Genomic DNA, 8,815 nt, shown 5'->3' with positions numbered 1-8,815 from the left:
TTTCCAAAAATGTAATGAAAATGTTTTTGTATTTGAATATGAATTTATTCATATGTTTTTTGTCAATACACTAACGTAATGGTGTGTATTATTCATTTGTTTTGAGTATCCCGGCGAATGGGAACAATTGATGAGTTATTATCACTCGATCGCAGGCAATTCGAGCTATTCAACCGCGTACCTTTGTGTAAAAGAAAAATTATATTCACCTTTCATTATTGGCCCGGTGTTTGGATGAATAATTTATAAAATATTGCACTGATTTGTTACTCTTTTCTCTGCGAATATATCGTTTTTGTTATGCGATGCCGACTTCTAACTCCGTACTTTGCTAGAACTCTGTTTTGAAATAAACACTAACCAGCTTCTAAGTCGGACCAAATTAAAAGTGGTTAAGAAAAGTAGTTTTAAAAACGAATTTGTTTTTTTTACTACATAACAGAATGATTAAAACTGTTATCTCTTCCTAGTTTATTTTCTCTCTTTCCCTTCCTTTCCATTTTACAAATTATGCTACACTATGTAATACATCTCTATCTACTATATATTCTTCTCTATCCGTATGTTTCTATTTATTTATAATTTTAAAACATGTTGCTTAGTAATTGATATCGTATAAATTCCTGTAGTATAGTTATAGCTCGGATAATGTTCGTATTTGCAATATGACTAATGGAGGTTGGTTCAAAGGTAACAAGAAAAGGTTACCTCAATCCATTTTGATACATTGAGCTAAGCTTGCTTGACGTTGACTTGAAATATTGAAATTAATTTTAAATGCGGTTTGTTGATTTATGTTACTCGCATGTATTTTGCATTTTGTAAGATTTTTGTAATTCTATTTTCTCAGTTCAGTTCAAAGTTCTTTAAAAGATTTTCATACGTTCCCTAAAAATAGCTAACTTTAAATTATTGAAATTTGTGCTTAGAAACTACTTTAGTTACGGAAAATGGCCTATAAAAACAGTAGTTTTTTTAAATAATGTAATTGCATTTTCAATATATACTGATACGACTATTATAAAGTATACCAGGAAAACTCAACAAAGTTAAGGACATTATAAGAATCAGCAAATTGTTTATAAATTTTATTTATCTCGATTTTATTGGATTGTTTTTATTATTAAATATTCTATTTAATATCATTATTAAATATTTAAAACCGTGTTCTGTGGTCAATGCAGTCACATTATAAAGTTCGGAACATAAATTGTACCTACTGTCCGAGAAACGAGGCTTTATCTATTGGTTATAATTTTGAAGATGTGAAGTGTTCTTTAAGATTTTAAAACTACAGTCTTTATTTACCTTAATAATGTTACTTTGAAAACAATCTTAAGCTTTCATTCATCTCCATTCTGAGAATACTCTCGCAATAAAGCTTAATCAAATAATCACGATAAAGCTTTTCTTTAATATGAATCCATAATGGTTAATAGAAGTTATGAAGACGATATTTGATTTATGCACGGCTTATTAAAAACGAAGTAATGTCTAAAACATGTTAAGATACTTTTATAAACTGATTTAAAACAACTGAAAACTTAATAAATTGCCGAAATTCACAAACAGTTCAACAGTAATATACCTAGGAAATATAAAAGAAAATATTTCTCTTAATTGCCTTTTCTCTTCATATTTAAATGAAAAATGTTGAAACATCGCTGACTCCGGCAAATAAATTTATTCCGTTCACATCGTCAGGCGTAATTAAATTTTCATAGCAAATGCATTTTCTGCAACTAATGGAATTTTCAGACGCGTTTATAACATTTCACGTTCAAGTGAAACAATTTGTTTGATTTATATTTCACAGTCGAAACTTCGCTGATCTGATGTATTGCGCAATTTATCGACTCTCTTAATTGAGAGCTTATTCATTTTTTATTATGTAATCAGTTGGCATAGCAAGAATATTTGCGACAAGCGTCTTTGTATCATCTTCAATTATGTCAAGATTTTTGGTCTACTTTACCTTACATTATTATTTCACAGGATTTTTCTTAAATTAGTCTTTAATGGAAGCCATTTGCGCAGCAGATGACTAAAATAGAGCTAATGCTTTATTTCTCTATTGAAATTTAAATCTGGCTATCTTCAAATATAAATATTATGAATGTTTTTTATTTGTAAAACTTGAATGCAAACGAAATACATCGCGGTATAATAAATTCGGTGTTAAAAGTTGCCTTTGCAAGTCCGGTTGGTGTTTCAAAAGCGACGAGCTTTATTTATATGGTGGCGGTGTAGTCACGGGTTATTATTTTGTCTTCAAAGCCAGCGGTCCATGGTCAGCTGCAAGCTATTTGCATTTGAATAATCCACAGGAAAACTTCAAGAGTTACAATGAAAGCCGGTAGGGTTAACGAGAAGTAGGACGGATAAAAATATAAATTCTCTTGTTTAAATAGAACTGTTGTTTTGCGTTAATTGTATTGTTATATTAAGTTGTAAGAATAAAGTAGTGTTGATAATGTAAATACAACAACACATATTATGCGCTTTACAGAAACATACTGTCTCTTTTTTTTTCATTGCGATTATCCTAAATAAACAGAGATTATGTTTTTGTACAAGTGTTAGGTTAGGATAGGATAGTTGGATTGTAGGTTCATTTTGTTGTCCGTCCGTCTGTCTGTTAAGACCCTTTTCCCAGGAATACGTGAAGGTATCAAGCTGGAATTTATATCAAATAGTCAGGTCTATTGCCCTTGGAACTGTAAGAAAATCAAACTTCTAAGTCAATGCAATCAAAAGATACAGCCGTTTATGCCATAAATTGCCGCAAATTGTCCACACTCGCAATAGTCATGATGGGTGAACTTTTACTTATATACCTACGGATTTTTAAGGAACCCTCGGTGCGCAGGTCTGACTCGCACTTGGTCAGATTTTATTTTGTGACAGTAAGTAGCAGTATTGAATGCAGTTGATGAATTACATATCACAGGTTTCTTTATTACTTTTGTGTATTGTTGAATTTTTCAATTTATTTTGTTCATAAAGACTGATACGAAGTTAATAATAAGAAATTATAGTGAAAGTTGATGAACACTGTTCAATTGTCAAATGGATTGAGAAATAGTGGTTTTCTAACCTCTAACTCTAAAAGGTCGGCAACATTAATTAGTAAACTAATCTAAAGCTCAATGTTCAAAACACTAAATACAGACAAAATAAGCCACCGACAGATACCGTCTCGACTGAACTTCAAACAATACCATGATTGTTAATATCGGAGGGTAATTTAAATATTTTCATTAATTAAAAAACAAGATTTCAGACGTAAGAAACTTTTAATGAAGTTCTGTTTTTGTATTTCTTACAATCAAATTAAGTTTTTGTTTATCTGAACCCGTAACATATTTTAGTTAATAACTTTAATAAAGGTGTTGTTATTGTTATAAGAAATGTTGTACGATGTTAATATAATTCTTTAACTTATATCCCAGATTCATAGGATATGTAAAGGCAAGCAATAACAACACGTTGATGTAAGCGGATTGCGGGCTGCATGCAGTGCTTGACATTTCTCGACGAGCCTCTGATAAATTCGAAAAGCTTAATCCTCTGATATACATGTTGTAGCCGTATTCAAAATTGGAATTTATATAAAACGATTAGATTTGTCACTAGAGCGACAGATAATGTAATATACTATTATTACCAAATACCTACCTAGACCTAGATACCGTTGGCGTGACGCTGTAGAACTAGACCTGCTGGAGCTACAAGCGATGGACTGGCAGGAGTAGTCACAGGACAGACAACTCTGGCGATCTCTTGTGTCGGAGGCCAAGACCCACTTTGGGTCGCTGCGCCAGCGGAGTAAGTAAGTATTACCAAATAACTGGCTTATCGAAGTGTTAAATTATTGATGTTTTGCGTCGTTTTTTTTTGTAATACTTATTGTAGTAAATTCGCACCCCATCTATTTCATCATAATTGAAGCATAGGTTATTGTTTCATTTTGGTTAAAAAGAAAATATTTTGAGTTCGTTTAATTGTGACTAATGTCAACCATAAAATGGTTTCCACGTGGTTCATCATAAAAGTTTTCGGTGCATATTAAAAAGTTAATTTAGTTCAATGCGTAAATTTAATGGTGAGTATTGTTACGTTGGAACTCCACTACTTTCAGACTCTCTAATGTCTCTTTCATTCTCTTAAACAAAACGGAGTTCTACAACAATATGTATTAATACATGTACGAGGCAGACGAATTCTACGGTTGGTATCTCCGGCATCAAACTTGGACTGAAACTAACTACATTAGATGGTATTACGTGACGGGACTCATAAACTTAACCATTCAGCGCCGAACGCGGTTATTGTTCGAATATAAAAGAAAATGGGAATGGGTCAGTTCCACGCTTTTAATCTGAGGAAGCGGCTCACCACAAACGTTTTTTATTATCTGTTGTTATATATTTTTGTGACGTCATAAGACTAGTTGCTCGTTATACTTTGCAGGTTTTCCTTTTACATAAGGTTTTGTATAATAGATTGTGTATATTAGATGGGGTATCGTTACTTAGTGTAAGGTGTTCACGAAGTAACTTGTCGACAGAGTTAAACTCAAGTTACGTAGATCGGAAACGCATTTTATGAAGTTATAGAACCATTAATACTATCGAATGGTTTAATTGACTTCAGAAACTGGCCATAAGTAATTTAATGTTTATTTTGTTTTTAACTAATTTTTACAGTTAAGATATTCACATTATTTTCGTCTTGCCTTATATTAATTATGTTAAAGGCGTATAAAGATTCAGTAATCTTTTTACAGCAAATTTACTGGTGTTACTTACTACTTTCTCTTAACGTCGCGAAAACGCTGTGTAGCTACTAAGAAACGTACTGAAAATAGCAAAATCATCTGCATTTCATAAACATTGTTACCCGAAACATAACTCGTCTCGAGATAAGACACGTATAAACCAGTTTACGAGCGCCGCTGCTGGTTAGATTTTAATGCTAGCAAATAAAAGAAATAAGAAAGTGAGCCGACAATAAGAAACTTAATGAAATGTTTCAACAAGTCCCCATTTTTATGTGGAGCTGTAAAAACTCATTACCAGTACCGACAGATAAATAAGCTTTCATTATTCTTTAGGGCCTTTACACATAAGGCTTGGAGATATAGGGTTGGCAACTTTGAATAAACGATCCGAAAACTGCAAAAAAAATGACAACTGTCAATCTTTGACGTGTCTGACGACGAAGAAAACAAACCACGTCTAACCTTCATCTTTAACAACAACAAAACCAAATCTTGTCCAAAAACATGTCCATACTCTGACCTGAAGACATCGATCAAACCCGAAAAGGTGACAACCCTAAATATGCATCAAATGGTCTTTTATTTAACAAAACTTGAATTAAATATATTCCGTTGCTTAGTAACGTAAGCTCAGGGTTAATCATGACGTGATACACAACGGAAACGGTTATTTCTTTTCTAAGAATTGGGCATTAAAATTTGTAATGAAATAATTAGACTTAAAGTTTTCATGGCTCTCGTTACCTAATGAAATTTGAGTCTCGGTCGAGTGAATTAGATAGTTTTAAAATATTCAAAGAGAGTGGCGACCTCATTTTGTATTCTTAATTACGGAGTCAAGATTAACGTAATAAAGTGCAAAATGTTAAGGCTGAAATACAAACTTTTGTAACAAAGTTACCTTGAAAAATCCATGATGGAATATTTTATGTCGCCTCTGAAAAAATCTTTAGTCTCCTCTTTTTATGATCGTTCGGTTTTTCTATATACTTGGCGAATTTATAGGCTATATATTGTTACGATTTGTAAACAATAAACATGCTCTGTTAACCAAAGCAATTTTAGGTGTATGTAATATTGGTAAGAAAGGGTAATTTACTTACTTGAAAGATGAAACGCGTAAAAAGGGATTGAATTTAGATATGACGGCTGATAGACATGTATAGAAGAGTAGTATATACAGTGCAAACTCTAGGTAGGGTAGAAAGCACGATGGTCATGATAAGCGTTACTTGCTTACCTTTGGCCGACAAACTTAAAGTAATTGGTCTAGATAGAGGTCGCCATTATCGTCTGTATCGATCATATAGTATAAAGTAGGTTTTACATTAAAAGATATGATTTTAAATTTGTCTTTACTCATACTTTGTGCTTACATTGTATTATCCTGCATTGATTTGCGTATAAAATGTAAAGAACTATGTTTCTACTTACGATTCTCGCCTCTAACATTAGAACAAAGATATTAAATATATTTTTGTTTGAGTTCTAAATTAATAGAAAAGCCAATTAATGTGAGTTAGTTTAGTTAATGAACGATGTAGTAATAAAAATCTGTCTTACAAAATATTATAAATATCGTATAAATATCGTATAAATGCAAAAGTTTAGATGGATGGATGGACGTTTGTAAGAAGGTATCCAGAACGACTAAACGGATCTCTATGAAATATGGTATAGATGTAGAACATAGTCTGGAAGAACACATAAGCTACTAATTAAGTTTTTTTAACTCTGCGCGGAGAAAGTCGCGGGCGACACCTAATCCTTTATAAAAATATTTAAAGTTGGTGATATATCCTAACGAAAAAAAATATTTTAATGAAAATGTAAAGATAAAAGAGGTATATGAGAACGTTATTAAAAATTTCTATGTCACATGTCAAAGGGAGATATGTATAATGGATGTAATGAAATATATCCGAAACAGAGAGAATGCTGGATTCAGGAATGTATAATGTGAAGGCAGCATGAATATTGAAACGAGACATATATGAATGTTTTTTTGTTTTTATAAACAATCAATAAATTTGAGAGTTTGGAACATATTGACATTTTTACTACCAATTAAGTATGCATGTTTATACCAGTGTAAATAACCTAATATTAATTAAAAAGAAAACCAAACTGACTGAGACTTTAAAGACTAATGGATGAGATAGCGCCATCTATTAATATAAAAATATATTTTTTTAACTTAAACTAAACAAATAGTAATGTTACGTGTAACATTTACTTTCTAATTTTATAATATCGTTTGGTTTTATGTATAAGGACCAAAGTAACAAATTGATGATTTTTACTTTTTTGTGTTAAAAGTTATCTCTTTGTTTATTTAACAACATGCACTAAAAATACACATTTACCTTATTTAAGTGCCTATGCGTCCTATTTTCATATATGGTTGAAACTTTGAGAGCCTCTCCTGAAAAATTGTCAATTTGCACATTGGCCCTTATTCGTAGGACCCATCGATATACTTGAAAACATCGGATAAATTATTTGGCAATACAATAAAAGTTATGGCGAATGAGTTTAGTTTTTATAATTTAGAATTTTATTTCTTACGGTCACTGTATTTATTTTGTTGCGATGTAATATATCCTCTGACACCCCGGGGAAGAAGACAAATTGATGAAAATGGATTGGAAAATGAATTGGAAATTACACCTCACTCGTTTAAATCGGTACAGTCGTCTAGACTCTAGGCAATCACAATGGAATATACAAGCTCACATACACGAAAATGGTAGTGCGCGTAATTAAAATTTTAATTTGTGCACTCATGTGTTACTAACGACAAACAATACTTAAATAAGTATTTCCCTCACTAATAGACTATGACTATGTAGAACTAATTATTTGAAAATTAGAAGACAAATTTATAATTTAAATTAAACATTAGCAAATAAAATTTTTGTATAAATAATTAGTAACTAGTTAATATTTTTTACATTTACATTTTTAATTATTAACAAAGATATATTATAATGAACATCACCATATTGCAAGGTGTACACAAAATTATTCTTTATTAGGTGAAACATTTTGAGCGCAAAGTAAATTTCAAGTTAGAGCAAACTTGGAGTTTGAAATGTAGAAAGCAAGAACGTCAATAACTCGTAAAGGAGTTCGAGTGTACAACCTACAGGTGGAAATATTATTTTGTTTCAAAGTTTCATTCCACTTCTAGTAGGGAGGGAATGTGAATAACTTTTGCAATTATCTGCGACTCCGCATGTTACCGCCGGCGGGGAAAATAAGGCGTTTTTCAAAGTTACGGATATGAATTTCAGAGTGGATAATTTGTTACATAAAAAAACTAACTTAACCGTGTTCGGCTAATGGTTTGCTTAGAGTTATGCACGTACAAGTGAAACTTTGCTTGCACTAACTTAAAGTTGGCTCTCAACTTAGCAACGGTAACGATACTTGCTTAATATTGCTAATACTGTAGTTCTACATTTGATCTAGTATTTCTTAATTATAATTTGAAGACTAATTAATTAATTTACCAATTGACACTATTCTACTCTAGATCTGGGTTTTGTTTTGAAGGTCTAGTTCTGGGTCACTAACGTATGTAAAAATGTTTTTTTTTCTTTATAATAGTATAGCCATATAATGAAAGATTGCCAAAGAATGAGTTCGTTTTAAGAAAAATGAAAGTTTTTACAAAGTTGTTGTAGAAAAACTACCGTACTCTCTTAATTTTCACGCTTCATATACAAGTTAATTTTCCGTGAAGTAACTTTGAGTTTAGAGTTGCAAAAGAAACTTTGGTTTTGAACTTTGGTTTATACAAATACTTGGACTGCCCCAATATATACAAAATCACACTAGGAATATGTGGTCAAGTACTACCTTCTTTCATTATAAATGAGAAAAATAGGATGGATGTATGTTATTTAGTAACTCCATAACAGCTGTTTGGAATGTAAATAACAGGCAGAAATATCATTTTATTCATAGAATATAATTACTTAAAAATCTGGCATGACATGTAGACTCAGTTTAATTATCACAATCCCG

This window comes from Papilio machaon, chromosome 25 (assembly GCF_912999745.1).
Source record: "Papilio machaon chromosome 25, ilPapMach1.1, whole genome shotgun sequence".
Lineage (NCBI taxonomy): Eukaryota > Metazoa > Arthropoda > Insecta > Lepidoptera > Papilionidae > Papilio > Papilio machaon.
The sequence above is the reverse complement of the archived record's forward strand: the minus strand, read 5'-3'. Positions refer to the sequence as shown.